Genomic DNA, 18810 nt, shown 5'->3' with positions numbered 1-18810 from the left:
TGCCCTGAAAACTCGGTAGCACCTTTTCTGTTTTCTAGTTCATGTCTCAAAGTAGTCAGTTGCTTGTCAGGCTTTTATTTCTTTGTGGGCAACTTTTTATCTATACAGTTGATGAAAGGATGCATTAATTATCCTTGTGATTCAAACATTTTGTTCTAGTAGGTGTTTATTTATTTGTATCTTTTTATTCTAAGCTATTATAATATTCATTTTTAAACTCAAGGATATACCATCCTTGTACTTGAAATTTTGCCTTGTTAATTTGTACTTGATAATTGCCTTCTTTGCAGTAACCTTGATGATGTTTTCCTCTAAAATGTGTATCTACAACTCTAAGGTTACATAGCCATTGTCTTAAACTCTAATTTCTTTTCTTTCTTTTTCTATCTTTGTCCTTTATTCTCTATTATAGGGGAGTTTAAATTTTTCTTCCTCCTTCAAGATTGCATTTTCAGTACACACTTATTTTATCTTTATAACTTTCTAATCTAGCTTCACATACTATACATTTTTGTACCCTACAGAGAGTGTAAAATAATATTGTCCATATTTGTTTTCCAATCCCCTTAGTAAATAATTTATGGAGATAAGCACTTTTTCTCAGCCATGCTGATATTATTCCCTATCTCTTTCTCAACGTCTCTTTAATTTTTTATTTTATTTTCAAATGGGATGTCGTCTACACTGACTGTATGCTTACTACTCACTAGGGCGAATGAAATGCTTTGGCTCTGATCATCGATAACCTACCTAGGAACTGATTACATTCCGATTTCATACTTATGGCTAAAAAGCAGAGTGAAGTGCTGCCCAAATCTGAGAACTTACATCTTTGCATCTAGTATGTTTGTACTGTGCTAATCTTCTCTTGGCCCCTTGTATCTAGAACTTTTGCAAGAGAGGGTCATGACAGTAGAGGTTAAATCTTTGGATGCACCCAGGCATGATGTCAATGACTTTTTAGCTATTAATATTTTATTATATGACCCAATAAATTCCCTTTATTGTTGCTTTTTTTTGCTTGATTCCTTTAAACATTTTTCCTTTTATAAATTAAAAGAATCCTAGCTAATATGATAGTTATTATATCTTTATGTGTTTTAGCATGTTGGAGACAGAGGCAGTCCATAAAATTGTAACTGCTGAAAACTATGTCAAGGACAGTGTCCATAAAACAGGTATTTAGTCTTAGATCTAAGAAGAGAATTTTGTCAGTTGAAAAGTTAACTGAGTAGGACTAAGAACAAGTCATAACTGGTAATTTGACAAATTCTGAGTCTGGATATTATGCTCAAGAAAAAATAAAAGAGAAAACATCAAAACTAAAAATATTTTCCCATTTAAAAATACTATCAACCAAAAGAAAGTTATTACCATGATGAAAATAAAAAAAGCAGACCTCTGAAAATGATACAGAAGCCAGAATATAATTATAGAAATTTGACATACTTCCTAGAATGTATAATGTATTACCTCTGAAACAGAGGTATAAATCAACTTGGAGAGACTAGATTGAAATAAAAAACATCAGGCTGATATTTAAAAATGGATGGTGAGATAAGGGAGGATATCAAGAGAACTAAATAATAGTGACAGATTTTAAATCCACAATGATTGATGTTAGCAAAGAGTAGAATCAATACAGTAGAAAACTGATTCATTGGTACAGACTTAGCCATGCCACGCATGGGTGCTCAGTCGTGGCTGATTCTTTGTGACACTGTACTATAGTCCTCCAGGCTCCTCTGTCCATGTGATTCTCCAGGCAAGAGTGCCTGAATGGGTTGTCATGCCCTGCTCCAGGGCATCTTCCTGATCCAGGGACTGAACCCATGTCTCCTGCATTTCTTGCATTGGCAGGTGGATTCTTTACCACTGGGAACAACCTGGGAAGCCCCTCTGATACAGAGGTTATACTTTAAAAGCCCACTTATAATATAGGGGAAAAGGAGAATAGAGTTGCAGTGCAGAGGGAGAAAATAACAGATATGATATTAAAAATACAGAAAACTAACTTTAAAATAGTAGAGTTTTCTAAGAAAGTTATAAAAATTGGAACAGAAGCATAATGAAATGTATTATGGAACAGTTTTCTTGAGCTGAAAAAATGAATATCCCAAATAAAAGAGCTTTCCCTTATTATAAGCAAAGACTAAAAATAGATACCCACATTCAGACAAGTCCTAAACTTTTTTTTAATTACAAAGACTGAAAAAATTCATACTCTCATCTTGTGTCTTCCCCAAATATATATATAAAGCCAACAATAAAAATCCAACATAAAATAGAATACCTAGAAAGAAACCAAAAAATCACACTGGCCCTAGCCCTGTATCCAACTTCTTTCCGGAAGACAACACAAGTTTTAGGCAAAAACATCATGGCGCAAGGATAATATACACAACAAAATTCCTATTCTCAGACATTCAAGGGCTCAGAATTAATACCACACCTGCATCATCTTGAAACAAAGTAAGAATTCCAGTACATGAAATATGTAAGAAGGTTTATGGTTCCTTCCCTACTTTGTTTGGTCCCAACTCAGGAATGCAGGTAGAAATGTCTTTTCAAAAGGGCGATTCTGCAAACTGGGGGAGACACTAGGTTCTCCCTTTTTCCTCAGCTGTTTCTCTTCTCTTTCCACACTTCACCAATTTCCAAAATGTGTTCTTTGTGTGAAATCTTCTACTTTACAACTGAAATCTTCTACTTTACAAGCCTTGCATGACTTATCTGGTATCTACTTAAAATAACAGGTGCTATCCTGGACTAACAGTTGCTAAAAATGACAAAACCTAGTCTTGAGAGTCACACAATGCTTTGAACACTGCATCCTTTTTTCTCCTTTATTTTTCTCCTAAAAAAGCAAAGGTGAATAACATCCTATTATAATCATTTTAATTACTAGAAACTGTAATCATAACCCTCCTTTTCTTTGGAAAATTCTCATTTTATAATGTAAGTCATAGTTTTTCTGTCTTTTTAGTAAGAATTTTTTTTCCATTTTATGTCTTTATTTTCTTCTTCTTCAGCTTTCAAGTTTTCTTTAGTGTATTGCTTTTTTTCATTAAAAAAAGACAAATTTTAAATGTAGTTCTCATGCAGTAGAGATGAGATCGGGAGTGTTCAGGATGGCATGGCCTTAGACTCTCATGCAATAGAGAGATGAATGCCTAACCAGGTGTTGACCTTGGACTTCTCAGCCAGGAGACCTAGGAAACAGTTTTCTAACCAACATTCAGGGATACATTTATCTGCCAATTAAAAAAAAAAAAAAAAGAACATCTTCCTGGTATTTAATGTACATAAGAGAACAAACACAGCATGGCTTTTGTCCTGAAGGATCTTACAGTCTTTGGGGAAATAGGTTCTAAACCAGTAAGCCCACCTACACCCACATCCTTGCCAATTTGACTGTGTGCTCAGCACAGCAGCTCAGCTCCATGAAGTCATCTTTAGTCTAGTTTTCACAGCAGAGTATGTTGGGGTTGAACATGGACTTTGGAGTCAGAGCATCTAAGTTCAAATCCAGACTCTACTACTTATCAACTGTGTGATTTTTGAGCTGAGGTTAGTAATAAGGTTAATCAAGATTCAATAAATCAGCATTTGTAAGTTGCTTACACTGCTTGCTGCTGCTGCTGCTGCTGCTAAGTCACTTCAGTCGTGTCCAACTCTGTGCGACCCCATAAACGGCAGCCCACCAGGTTCCTCTGTCCCTGGGATTCTCCAGGCAAGAACACTGGAGTGGGTTGCCATTTCCTTCTCCAATGCATGAAAGTGAAAAGAGAAAGTGAAGTTGCTCAGTCGTGTCACCCTCAGCAACCCCATGGACTGCAGCCCACCAGGCTCCTCCATCCATGGGATTTTCCAGGCAAGATTACTGGAGTGGGTTGCCATTGCCTTCTCTGGCTTACACTGCTTAGCCTATTGTAAATGATCTGTAAGTATGAAATGAATAAAATCCAGTTTGATCAATTTTATGATCAGTTCAAGTTCTCTAAGAGGTTTGTCATAGTCTAACTTCCAGACTTGATTTTTATTGTCATTTAAAACATTAAAGCATTTTGTTTATCCGCATCTTTTTCATTATTTGAGGGAAAGTTGAGAGAGGGTATGTTGGATTTGTTTAATCACCTACCATTTTTAATCACGTATCTTGCAAAGCTGAATAGAATGTTTAAACAGGCCCAAGCCATGGGGGTATTTAAATATTCACTTACAGACATTCCTAATTTCTAAAACAAGTATGTCCTTTGCATACTGCTTTAATAACCTTTTGCTTCAAGGAAGAGGAAGATTATATTTAAATTTCTCCTTTTAAACATGTTCATCTTCTCGGATCTAATGACTTTACTGGCTTTTTAGGCTTTTGGGTGGGCAGGCTGGAGATATAGTTACTTTGGCAATGACAGGTTCAAATAAACAGAGTCAGAAATATAAATAAGCTGCTGCCACGAAGCAAGATTTCCAAACCAAAGAAAAATGACATTTTCATGACTGAAGTTCAGAAGTTATTGCCTAACATTAAATTAGCCAGGTCCCTACCCTTGGGCTTCCCAGGTGGCACTTGTGGTAAAGAACCACCTGCCAAAGCAGAAGACATAAGAAACACAGGTTTGATCCCTGGGTTGGGATGATCCCCTGGAGGAGGACATGGCATCCCACACCAGTATTCTTGCCTGGAGAATCTCATGGTCAGAGGAGCCTGGTGAGATATAGACCACAGAGTTGCAAAGAATCGGACATGACTAACGCACCTCAGCACACACACACTTCCCCTGGGCCTTTTCCTTCATGAAATCTTCAAATCCCCCTCTGTATCACTTTTTATATCCCAACCACTTTTTAAACTTTTCTAATATGTTCTCTTTTCATACTCTTTTTGGGGTTCTTGTGGCAAGAACACTGGAGTGTTTTGCTATTCTTGCCTCCAATGGACCACATTTTGTCAGAACTCTCCACTATGACCTGTCTTTGGTGGCCCTGCCCAACATGGCTTATAGCTTCATTGAGTTATGCAAGCCCCTTTGCCATGACAAGGCTGTGATTCATGAAGGGGAACTTCCAGATGTACAAGCTGGATTTAGAAAAGGATCTCTGGCAGAGGAACCAGAGATCAAATTGCCAACGTTCACTGGATCATAGAGAAAGAAAGAGAATTTCAGAAAAACATCTACTCCTGCTTCATCGACTACATGAAAGCCTCTGACAGTGCATCACAACAAACTGGAAAATTCCTAAAGAGATGGAAATATCAGACCACCTTACCTGTCTCCTGAGAAACCTGTGTGTAGGTCAAGAAGCAACAATTAGAAACGGACATGGAACAATGGACTAGTTCAAAATTGGGAAAGGAATAGTCAAGGCTGTATATTGTCACCTAGCTTATTTAATTTCTATGCAGAGTACATCATACAAAATGCTGGGCTGGATGAATCACAAAGTGGAATCAAGATTGCCAGAAGAAATATCAACAAGTTCAGATATGCAGATGATACCATTCTAAGGTATGGAAGAGGAACCAAAGCACCTCTTGATGAAGATGAAAGAGGAGAATGAAAAAGCTGACTAAAAACTCAACATTCAAAAAACTAAGATCATGGCATCTGGTCCCATCACTTCATGGCAAATAGACAGGGGAAAAGTGCAGATGGTGACAGATTTTATTTTCTTGGGTACCAAAATCACTACAGATGTTGACTACAGCCATGAAATTAAAAGATACTTGCTCCTTGGGAAGAAAGCTATGACAAACTAGGTAGCATATTAAAAAGCAAAGACATCACTTTGCTGATAAAGGTCCATCTTGTCAAAGCTATAGTTTTTTCAGTAGTCATGTATGGATGTGAGAGTTGGACCATAAAGATGGCTGAACACCAAAGAATTGATGCCTTTGAACTGTGGTGCTAGAGAAGAGAAGACTCTTGAGAGTCCCTTGGACGGCAGGGAGATCAAACCAGTCAATCCTAAAGGAAATCAACCCTGAATATTCATTGGAAGAACTGTTGATGAAGCTGAAGCTCCAGTACTTTGGCCACCTGATGTGAAAAGCCAACTCACTGGAAAGGATCCTGATGCAGGAAAAGACTGAAGGCAAAAGGAGAAGGGGGTGGTGATCAGATGTTAGATAGCATCACCCACTGAATGGACATGAATTTGAGCAAACTCTGGGAAGATAGGGAAGGACAGAGAAGCCTGGTGCTGCAGTGCATGGGGTCACAGAGAGTCATACATGACTTAGCAAGTGAAGAACAACAAATATGTCCTCTGACTCCCCAGGTGGCTGGAGCTAGTACTAAAGAACCCACCTGCTAAATGCAGGAGACTCAGGAGACCCAGATTCAATCCCTGGGTTGGGAAAATCCCCTGGAAGAGGAAATGACAACCCACTCCAGTATTTTTGCCTGGAAAATCTCAGGGACAGAGAAACTTGGCAGGCTACATTCCATGGGGTCACAAAGAGTTGGAGACAACAGAGCACCACACACATGCACACAAACACTATGTTCTCTGAAAGTCATATGAGGTTGGTAATGTTGCAGGCTCTCATTAATTACAGTGTAGCCAATTCCTTATTCTTAGAAAGAGGACCACAAAATACTTGTTACAGATAGAAATAAACATTTAAAAGTTATTCTGGGATCCTATATGAAAAGTGACCTACAAAAATGACAACTGCCCTTAGCTCACAGGGTCAACCCTTGTTAATGCAATTAGTCAGCCAGGCAAGGTAGTTTCATTGTTCCCGTGTTTGGCCTTCAGAAAACAATGTTACACAAAAGTTAATATGTTCAGTTCATTGAAATTCACGCCCCTAATAAGTGGGACAATTCACCTTAGTACCCAAATTGTCTTTCATGTTAGGCCAAGCTCTCTGACACTTCCATAGTCACAGAGAAAGGGGGAAGTCAACTTGCTTCACTTGTGTTTAATTGTGGTTTTTCATCTTTTAGAATAAATTACTAACAACTGAAAGTAGACCGTTTTCTTTCTTAATAAAATAAGTGCAGGTTTTCTTTATGTTTTGCTTTGTTGTTGGTGGGTTTTTTTTTTTTTTTTTTCAGATAATAACTGAAGAAGGGAAAGAGAGTAATGGTTTCAGTTAAGCTATTTTTAGTTTTTTGTCTTCACTTGATGTTTTTTAGCTGTGTCTTAAGACACTTCAAGATGATAGTACTGATTTGAGAACAAATAATCAAGTGATAATCCTCCTGCTTAATTTGTGGAGAGTTTAAAAAGGTCAAATATTATGCACAAAATTTTCTACATGATAATCATCATTGACTAAGACATAAAATTTTAGTTTAGAGAAAACAGTAATTAAGAATCGAGTTCCTCTTTACAAGAAATATCACATTTTCTCATTATTGAAAGTTAGTTATGTGTACTCATTTAGGTGAAAAAAACAATACAGAACGTTTGAATAACAATATTATCCCCCTCAAAATGTCTTTTTATTGTTACCTTATTGAAGAAAATGCCTTTTAATGCTGAGTAATACTGGAAGAGTTGAAATAAAAGAAAAAAAGTATGAAGAAAATAAAACAATAAGCGGTGATTAAAATTGATTATTACTGCAAAACAGTTATGGTTTAGAGAATTTTTAAGAGGGGAAGTCATAGATGTGCAAAACAGGTATATTGAATCTTCTAAAAGGCAGATTTAGAGTGTTGCTAGTTTCTGACCAGATACCAGGACAAGAGGTGACAGAGAGATCCCCATTAAAATGCTTGGTGAGCACTCCAGAGGCTGCCTTTGAGTTAATCGGTAATTTTTCACAGACGACATCTAATCTATGAGTATAAATTACTTTGCACTCTTATTATTCCTTAATTGAAGTGCACCAATGTGAAATTGCCATAGATGTCGCAGGAATGATTCTAGCCCCAATTAACTTGGGTGGAATTGAAGTCCTTTTTTCCCTGAACTGGGACTATTGTCTGACATCTTGTATTTATTTAAATTGTTGCTAGAAAATTGGATGGAGGATGTGTGTGACTAGGTGTTTTATAAGGATGTTCTGGAGCCAAAAGAGCATCTACACAATCTATTTCTATTTTAATCCATACCCTCTGATGCAGCTGTTTTGTGTAACAGATGTACAGCCAGTAGTAGCTTAATCTCCCTAGATTCCATTTGGGAAGTGTAGATTCATAGCAATCTTTCCCTAGATTCCATTTGGGAAGTGTAGATTCATAGCAGTCTTTCCCTAGATTCCATTTGGGAAGTGTAGATTCATAGCAATCTTTCCCTAGATTCCATTTGGGAAGTGTAGATTCATAGCAGTCTTTCCCTAGATTCCATTTGGGAAGTGTAGATTCATAGCAATCTTTCCCTAGACCCAGAGGGATGGAATGGGGAGGGAGGAGGGAGGAGGGCTCAGGATGGGGAACACATGTATACCTGTGGCAGATTCATTTTGATATTTGGCAAATCTAATACAGTTATGTAAAGTTTAAAAATAAAATAAAATTAAAAAAAAAAAAAAAGAAACAATGGAGATACATAGCAACCAGAAAACAAAAGATAAATGGCAGAACTAAATCTTCATTTATCAACAATCAGTCGAAATGTAAATGGATGGAGCTCACCAATGAAAAGACACACAGTGGTGAGGTAGATTAAAAAACAAGATACAAGTCTATGCTGCCCCCAGGAGACTCATCTCTGCCCTAAAGATGGACACAGGCTCAAAGTGAAGGAATGGAAGATAATACTCCAAATGACAGCCCAAAGAGGGTGGGTGTAACCATACTTTGTCGGACATAATAGTCTTCAAGCTAAATAGACTGCACTGCACAGTGATGGAGGGAAACTAGATTCCTGGTGATGAGCATGGAATTGTGTATGTAGAAGTCAAACTATAATGTTGTGCACATGAAACTTACACACTGTTATAAAACAGTGTTACCTCAATAAAAATAGAAATCAAGTAAATTTAAAACTTAAGAAAATAATACAGTCGAATACATATTTTGTTTGACCAAATACTAAAGGAAAACTACAATGGAATATGATTTAGCCATAAAAATGAATAAAGTTGTGATACATTCTGTAAAAAAAAAAAAAAAAAAAAAAAAGATTCCATTTGGGAAGTGTAGATTCATAGCAGTCTTTCCCTAGATTCCATTTGGGAAGTGTAGATTCATAGCAGTCTTTCCCTAGATTCCATTTGGGAAGTGTAGATTCATAGCAGTCTTTTTCTTTTTTTTTTCAAAGTGGCATTTAGAGTTTCTGTGATTTTTTAATTCAAAAGACAACCACCCTTATTTTTAACTAATTATCATACATAGCTGCTGTTGTTTAATATATAAAACATGACTCAAGTTTTCTGTTGAGATTGTGGGGAAGGGCAATAAGAGTTAACTGAATATTAGGCATTCCATTCTATCAATTTTGAAAACTCTTGGAAGAACATATTGCCACTAACTGACAAATAATAATAGGCAACTGATTTAAAACTATACTCTCCTATTTCCCTAGCCAGTATTATTTAGGAAAATATTCTTGGTTGAATAGCTTTTCCCTGGAATTAAAAAACATGAGGAAAATAAATCTGATCTCTAAACACAGATAACTGAATAGATAAGAGATCCAATTTACCATGCAAAGGTTATAAATAATGATGACATTGTTTCCCAATTCTTGATATTACTAGTAAATATTATTGACATCAAGTATTATACCTCTAGGTGTTTTCTAAGTTTCAAAAGCTCTCTATATGAAAATAGTGATCAGTTTATGTTTGATTCAAATAATCTGCTCAATTTCTTTTCACATTTTTAAGACATAACCAACTCTGAATGTTGTCTCCAAAAGTCCCCTACTACATGAAAAATGTTACCTAATATGGTAATGGAACCTAACTGGCATTACTTGGAGATTAATATCAAAGGTGGTTCTCACATTAACAAAATTGTGCCCATTCTTAATTCAATTCAATATATATATTTATTGAATACCTATTATATGACAAACCTCTAGGGATACACATCAGGTGACTCCTAGACATTCAATAGTCATTCATGAGATTATTTAGTTAGTCCCAAAGCAAGTATTTTAGAATGAGAATAGTGCTAATCCTGGTTCGGGCTGAGATTAGAAGACATCTAAAAAAATCTAAAAGAAATGAGGAAATAGCAAGATTCCCACCACACACTTACTTATCTATTTAGCCTAAGCCAACTTTAATGAAAATAAAATCATTGCTCTTTCAATTGTATTGGTTGCTCTATATGTGATTTTGTCTAAATCCAACTAGTTATAATTGTAAAACCAGCTTTCCACACACAAACAAAATTTTGTGGGAATTGGTGAGGCTATGCTTCAGTAAAAGTCTCCCTGGGATGACCCTATTTTTTCATTTTTAATAAAATCTTTTCCTTGATTCTAGAGGAATTACACTCATGAATGAATGGGTGGATAAGTTCCTTGCAATAGAGAAAAATGGTTCTTGATAATCAGCAGATGGCCACAGTGATGAATGGTTCAGTAGGAACCAGAGAGAGCATGGTTAGTCTACCTTAAGAAGGTGATGAGTAAATTGAACTAATTCAACTTAAATGCCCATTGATCCTTAACAGTGTTATGTCATGTTGCAGGTAGGCATTCAGAATAGAATAATCCTCAAGAACCAATACCTCAAGAGCCTATTTAATTGGAGAATTTCCAAGTCTGAAAATTGATACATCTTAAGTATTCTCTACATTGCTGGGAGTCAGTCATGCATTAAGGAAGATTGTATATGCTTCTTTATAATGCCACTAAAATTTATGAGTCATCCATGTATTTAGGCCAGTTTAGAGACCAGCATTACAGGTGATTCTCTAGTCTTGACAGTACTGTGTCCATTTTCAGTTCAAGTCCATGGACATTTATTAAGAGCCTATTATACAGTAAGCCATGTGAATACACAATTCCTAAAAATTGTAAAAATAACCTTGACCTCAACAGCCTCACTACTCACTGAGTTTCTTTTTAACATGAGTTCTTCAACTTTATCTGGTATGTTCAATGCCTTTGAGAGAAAAGCCTCCCTCCATTTCTCTCTTAAAAGTCTGTTTCTCAAAACTTATACAAAGGACCTTGTGACAGGTCTCTCTCACAACTTTACCTCTTATTCAGACTTCTCATCTAAATGACTTTATCAATGCAGCTGAGAAGTCTCTCCAATCTTTTAACTTTACTCACAGTTTTCCGTAGTTCCTGGGTAGTAGACAGCTGTCAGCGAGACCAACTTGCATTCATCATTCACCAATCAAGCGGCCCAGCTAGGAAAATGAGATAGCGAGCTAATGCCAAGGGTCCATCACAGCTATGGCAGGAAGTCACAAACAGCCGTCTCAGCCAGAAACCTTCCAGCTGTTACAGGATAGAATTTCAGGCTCCACAGCAGTGGCTTCTGCTCTGCTTTGTTCCAGTGTCTGACCTCCTCTGAATGAGTCCTGAGAGTGTCTATAAATGTGCCTGAAAATTTACAGATGTGTGGTGTACGTAAATGTACATATTCTTGAAAAATAATCATCCACAGGACGTTTTTAGCCTGTGTCTGTACACAAGAAATTAGCAGACCAGGAGTGCCTCAGTCATTCACACTGGCTGCATTAGTGAGTGAGGTGGCTCACCACATAGTCAGTTCTACTTCGGATCTGGTAGGGGCCAGGCTTCCAGCTCTATCTTCAGATTTGCAAGTGGGACTTAGCCAGGTCATTAGCAAGTGAGGGGAGGTGAAGAGAGAATGGCAGAGCCAAGACCCCAACTTCATTTATACATTGTGTCATCCTATAAATTTATGACCTATTGTATGCTAGAAGCTGGCAGAGGATACAAAGATGAATTTTTTTCACTCCCCTCCATCTCATTCAAATGTTTATAGTCTAATATGAAAAAAGAGTCTTGTACATAATTTTTTATAAATATTATCCACAATAAGGGGCTTCCCTGGTGGCTCCTTGGTAAATAATCCACTTGCCAATGCAGGAGACACAGGGTCGATCCCTGATCCGGGAAGATCCTGCATGCCTTGGAGCAACTAAGCCCATGTGCCACAACTGTTGAGTCTGTGCTCTGGAGCCTGGGAGCTGCAGCTGCTGAGCCCATGTGCCACAACTACTGAAGCCTGCCTGCCCAAGAACCTGTGTTCTGCAATAAGAGAGGCCAACGCAATGAGAAGCCTGTGCCCAGCAACTAGAGAGCAGCCCCCCACTCACTACAACTAGAGAAAGCCTGCACACAGCAGTGAAGACCTAACACAATCAAAAATAAATGAAACTTTAAAAACAGATTATCCACAATAAATATGTATGGTCACCAATTTAGCAAACACTTAGTGAGTACTAATGGTTTGTTAGGAAGTGTGCTGCTGCTGCTGCTAAGTCGCTTCAGTCGTGTCCGACTCTATACGACCCCATAGATGGCAGCCCACTAGGCTCCTCTGTCCCTGGGATTCTCCAGGCAAGAACACTGGAGTGGGTTGCCATTTCCTTCTCCAATACATGAAAGTAAAAAGTGAAAGTGAAATCGCTCAGTCGTGCCCAGCTCTTAGCGACCCCATGGACTGCAGTCTACCAGGCTCCTCCGTACTGGGAGATAAATACAGCAAAATAAAGAATTCTAATATAAAGGTTATATCTCAGTATAGAATATGGGAAGTTAGAGCCAAAAATGGACCCTATAATCCCATATACAGCCTTGATTTAGAGCTCTTTATATTACTTTAATACTATCAAATTCCCCACCCTTGTTTCTCTGCCCTTTACTCTGTGACTTTTCCATGCCCAGAAGATTTGTGATGGCCCTCCATACAATGGAAAGTTTCAGATGAAAGTTGAAAGGAGCCCTCAAGGGAATATAACAATTGTATTAGTGCCCGTACATTTGTCTCTCAATGATACAGCCTTAGACTCTGAATAAGATGCTGCACATCTAAAGTCCTATTTTCTAGGTGTTATAAATATACCTGTTGTAGGTAATACCCTACTGTACTCTAGCCTTTAATATTATGTACTACTTCATTTAAGAACATCAGTAAGTTGAGACAAGCATTTCTTCCTTCATTTTTATTTCACTGTGATTGTTCTAATTATGTGTGTTCCTTATTCCCATGCCTCTCTACACTCAGTGCCTGATGCTGTGCCTGCCACTTGCTCCAATACATTTTTCCCTTGAGCTGAACTGTATGTTCAGAACATAATTAAGGGAGCCTCCTCCCACCAGAACCATATGGTCCTGTATAGAAGATATGAAGAATGATGCACTCAAGGCAAAGATCCAATGCCAGTCTATTTAAGGGAACATAGCCCTTCCTTGAAATAAGACTAGCCAGTTCTGACCCCGGAGCTCTGACTGACAGCGGTTTTCTTTGAGATGACTGCTGATATCAAGTGAAGCTAGTTCACATTCCCTTTAAAATTAATGTAGTAATGAAGGAGTACTTTATCCACTTACCTGCTTTATGAAAAAGGAGTCCTGTTCTACTTGTGTGAAATCTGAAGAAACCACAAGTCATTATCCTGGAAATACTTTTGATGAAAGACAAATTTTCTATTGAGTTATGTTTAAAACCAGAGGAGTTCCCCTCACTTTCCTTTTTTGCTTAGTTATTTTTCTCTTCTCTGATTGTGCCTTTGTATTATAAGAAGGAGACTGCTGTGTTTCATTGTCACAAATGGATCATGCATTGGTTCCAATGTGTGACCTGTAGAAAGGAGAAGATTATATTATCAAGGAAGAAATGGGGGTTATGTCGGTTGGATGATTTGTTAAGGTGAAAAAAGTTAAGTGTTGAAAAGAGGGATGCTTAGAAGCCCAGGAAAAGTCACCCTTTAGGTTGCTGCAGAAGATGAATATTTGGTTTAAAGAAAGATCATACACACAGGCAAACTTCTTTATCAAAATATTAAGTGCATTTTTTTTCAAGACAAAACCTTTAAGTCTTACTTTTTCATTAACTCACTAGGTGACCTCACACTCTTATCTACTATTCAGAGTCATTATCTAGTTAAATGAAATGTGATATGTAAAGTACCAACCAAGAGCCTAGTGTAGTGTAATGTTCTCACCAAATTCTAGTTGTGGCATATAAGACAAGAATTATTATTGATTGCTTTGAATAGAATGGGCTTCCCTGGTGGCTCAGACAGTAAAGAATCTGCCTGCAATGAGGGAGACTTGGGTTCGATTCTAGGAAGATCTCCAGTATTCTTGCCTGGAGAATCTCCCCATGGACAGAGAAGCCTGGTGGGCTATACAGTCCATAGGGTCACAAAGATTCAGATGTGCCTGAGCGACTAATCTCATATAATAGAATGGTGTCATTGTTTTAGTTGCTCACTCGTGTTCGACTCTTTTGCGACCCCATGGACTGTAGCCCATTAAGGGTCCTCTGTCCATGGGATTTTCCAGGCAAGGATACTGGACTGGGTCGCCATTTCCTTCTCCAGGAGATATACCTGACCCAGGGATTGAACCGGTGTCTCCTGCATTGCAGGTGGATTTTTAACCACTAAGATACCTGGGAAGCATATAGAATAGGTATTACTAAAATCCATGTAATTAGTCCATATTCTGGAAAGATTGTATGTACGTAATTTATTATAATATATATTAAAATATTTTAATTTTATTTGGTGTAAATTAAGGTGTTTATTCATGTGCACGGTAAAGAGTTGTAAAAGAAAAAATGGCACCTTGAGGAGTGAGAATCTAATGCAGAGAAATTTTCAGATGGTAAAGAAAACACAAGTAGAAGGACACTGACATAACTGAAAGCCTGGAGGAAGAGTCTGGGAACCTGGCTGAAACAGAGGCTGAATAAAAGACGAGAAGGAGGTCATACTAGTGGAGCAGACTAGGTGCTGGGTCTGAAAGCTGAGTTTGAGAAATTAACATTCTTTACTTCTGATCGCAAGTAATTTAAGAGGAGCTGTGGAGAAGGCGATGGCACCCCACTCCAGTACTCTTGCCTGGAGAATCCCATGGACGGAGGAGCCTGGTGGGCTGCAGTCCATGGGGTCACTAAGAGTCGGACACGACTGAGCAACTTCACTTTCACTTTCATGCATTGGAGAAGGAAATGGCAACCCACTCCAGTGTTCTTGCCTGGAGAATCCCAGGGACGGTGGAGCCTAGTGGGCTGCTGTCTATGGGATCGCACAGAGTGGGACACAACTGAAGCGACTTAGCAGCAGCAGCAGCAGTGGCCCAGCTCAGGAAAGGAGCAGCTGTGACCTAGGATCTATATAATCAAATGTCAATCACTCCTTCTTACCCTCCGAGCCCTACTTGTTCCTCTGAGTGAAGTTTCCCTGGGCAGAATCTGACATGCTGTTTTTAATAAGGAAAGAGATTTTTTTGTTTTACCACTGGGTACAGTATGACCATACCAGCTCAGCTTAGTAGGAAATCCAGGTTTGCTCCGTTGGCAAACTTGTACCTATAACTGGGGCTGACTGCTTTTGTTGAGTCAGCCCCTCATGTGCACTTTGGTGGAATTTTTCCTCTTCGGTGCTAGCAATATTCCAATTTCAATGTTAAGAAACAAAAGGCAACCAAGTATAAAATACAAAACTGCTATTTTTATAATTCTAAGATATTTACAGAAATGATTAAGAACTAATGAAAGCTTTACAAATAATGTGTATTTAATTGCAGCATATCATTTATTATTTATTTTCTTTGTAAGAATGGTGAGATGGGGAAAGAGTCTAAGCCTGTTTACACACAAATATAATCCTAAACGATTGGAGGAAGCGTGTTGGTTACCCCTTGGGCCAGCTACCCTGAATTCTGCGAAACACAGAATGCACCGCTGTGTAAATTAGAAAAAGGCTCCCTCTACAGGCCGACTCCTTTGTGCTGCAGCAATTTCCTCACTCAGGTGGCTCTGTTAATGAGCATCTTTACCTCATGGAGGTAGAGCTGGTCAAATGCAATACGCAAGCTGCCTTTCCTCTTAGAGAAGATCAAAAAAATTCTTAGCATGCTGCATAATGATTTTTCTCTTGGCATGGATAATAGGTGAAAAGCCTAAAGAGCACGTTATTTTCTGTAAAATAACATTGCTTTTGCTATGATTAACTTTATTCAAATAAATTGCAAATTGAACTACTATAACTTGGCTCTGATCCACAAATATTCATCTATATTACGTATTTATCCATTTATATAAGAGATGGGAAATAGATTCATACAATGGAGGGGGGAAAAAAAACTGGATTGTTTTGCCTGAGAGTATAAAGATTTTTCTTGAATATCTTGCCAGAAGCTGCCAGAGGTTTTCTATCTTCTCTGAGTACAGAACAAAAGGAAACTAGCTTGCACTATATAGGTATTTCGACTCTGAAAAGAATTTCCTACCAAAAAGAATAATAAAAAATTAGTTGACAAGAGAATTTTCTTTCCAAGGTAGCTAGAACTTTACAAGTAAGATTAAAGATTTTATTTCCCTGCATTTTAAATTCAGTTTTCCCTTTCCTTTGGAAATATAAGGATAATTTATAGATAATAATCAGCATTTTTCACTGCAAGAAAAGTTAATAAAGGTACATAGAATAGACTTCATATATTCATTTTTTGTTGTGGGAGAATTGATTTTTACATGAGTAAATACCCCTGTTTTTCTAGAAGAGTTAAGGGCAAATATAAGGTAGTCTGGAAAAGAAATCAACAGGGTAAATAATTTCATATAGCTAATTTTTGCCATCATAATCCTATAACCCAAAACACTATTACATGGGAATAGTTGGTTAGTAGAGCAAAAAGAAGAGTGAATGTGGACAACGTAGCTACCTTTTTCAAGCATAGGGCTTAGAAGATAGGAAAACTGGACTCCTAAACAGCCGTGTGACATCAGGCAATTTATGTTCAGTCTCTGATACTAGTTTCTCATCCATACAATTACATGATGACATTAGTTACTAAAGTTACTTCCAGCCCTAATATTTTGGGTAGGAAATTCTTGCACTCTTTACCTTTAAGACATCAGAATTCTCAAGTTTTAGTGCACATGGAACTCGTCTGGGAACTTGCTGAATGTGCATATTCCACCCACAGGCATTCTGGACCCCTTGTCCAGACATTCTGATTCAGTAGGTAGATTCCTAAACAGTAGGTAGATTCCTAAGAATCTTTTTCATATACTTTCTCCGTGGTAAGACTGCAGGAAGACCAAGAAATACGTTCAGGAAACATTTGGATAAAATTAACTTTCTGAATAACAGGAGACATGTCTGACTAGACTTTGTACATTGCATAACTAGCAGTGCATAATGCTAAGTTGCTTCAGTCATGTCCAGTTCTTTGTGACACTATGGACTGTAGCCCACCAGGCTCCTCTGTCCATGGGATTCTCCAGGCAAGAATACTGGAGAGGGTTGCCATTTCCTTCTCCAGGGGATCTTGCAGAGTGCCTGGCAAAAAAGTAGGCGCCCAATGAATGCTGATTCAATGAACTAATTTTCATGAAAAGATTCATATTTGTGATATTAATTCATCTCCACGATTATCTAATTCTCTAAGAAAAAGAAGGTGTTTCTACTGGAAGATAAACGATATATATACGTTCCTCAGAAAACTCCAAATTGATGCAGAAATGCTTTGTAAGTTAGCAACTTTTTTTAAGTCATACATCTCTTCAATATAGCTCCCTTCCCATCCTCAAAGCAAAAGAAAAAAAGATTGAGTTCTCCACTTGCATGCCTTTCGCTAAGTGGCATAATAACAGAATGCTCTTTTTACTCTGAAAAAGGACTAACTCTTTACATTAAAGAGCAAGAAAATCAAGTTGTCACTTCAACTCGCAGCAACTGTCTCTTCCAGCACCTCTGCCAAATGTCACCCTTCCTCTCTGGGATTTGGTTCTCCTACCAGGTCTGGGGGAGTCTGCCTCGCTGCACAGCTTGTAACATCAGCCTCTGTGCCTCCAAGTCTCTGATCCTTTCTCATTTCACTTCATGTATATTAATACAGAGATTAGTTTCACTTTTTTCCTTAATAGCTAATCACTTGGCAGCCTACAGCCTACTGTGGCATGGCAGGTCAAAATCAGCTGCAAAGGACAGTGACTTCAAGTTGGAAAATATAATGCTTCGTGAAAACTGCACCCAGGACAGGACCTCGGACTTGTCACCCAGACATGAAAGATTTATTTTCAATTACAAATCCAAGCTTAATGCGAGGCCACACTGGGGGAGATTCAGATCATTGCTTCTTCTAAATTGACCTTCTACTTGTTTCAGTATTTCCTTCGTTATTGAACAGCATCCCATGACCCTCTGAGCTGAAGATCCATATTAGCTACTATAGGAATTGCTGGGCTAGGAAAACTTTTGAAGAATTTCTTTAACTGAAGGCCAAGTTACATATAGAATTTCCTCCACGATGAGCCTTCACTGGTTAACACAGCAATAGATGTGAGGCTTCAGGCAATATTTCTGATGGGTTGCAAGAACCAATATCACCATGTCACTTAGGCTTCAGTGGAATCCAAAAGCAAAGAATTATTCCAGTTTTCAGTATTAGGTGGATTTATTGTTAACATCTAATCAAGGCTTATCACATGTCCTTTTGGCATCAATAAATAAGATCACCTGAGGCTAGTTGCTGGTGATGCTACTTTGGACTCTGGAATTAGTGATTTGCCTCAGGATATTCTGGGCCCCTGTTTTAGTGCCTTTATATATACTTAACAGCCGCTCTAAAAAGCATGCCATATGACCCTAATCTAGAGTTCACAAGCTTCTTTTAAGAACCACTAATTGAAACTAAGAAGAGTTAGGTTTAAAAAATATAAAATTGAAAATTTGGGAG

The 18810-nt window shown here is 37.9% G+C and overlaps 1 protein-coding gene across 2 annotated transcripts in view; it reads left to right on the top strand.

The window, feature by feature from the left end:
- Positions 1–18810, top strand: part of NLGN1 (neuroligin 1) — a 782190-nt gene that overhangs the window by 740794 nt on the left and 22586 nt on the right. The gene's annotated exons all lie outside the window — the stretch shown is intronic.

The sequence above is a fragment of the Bubalus kerabau genome, chromosome 2 (genome assembly GCF_029407905.1).
Source record: "Bubalus kerabau isolate K-KA32 ecotype Philippines breed swamp buffalo chromosome 2, PCC_UOA_SB_1v2, whole genome shotgun sequence".
NCBI classification, from domain to species: Eukaryota; Metazoa; Chordata; class Mammalia; order Artiodactyla; family Bovidae; genus Bubalus; species Bubalus kerabau.
The sequence above is the reverse complement of the archived record's forward strand: the minus strand, read 5'-3'. Positions and strand labels throughout refer to the sequence as shown.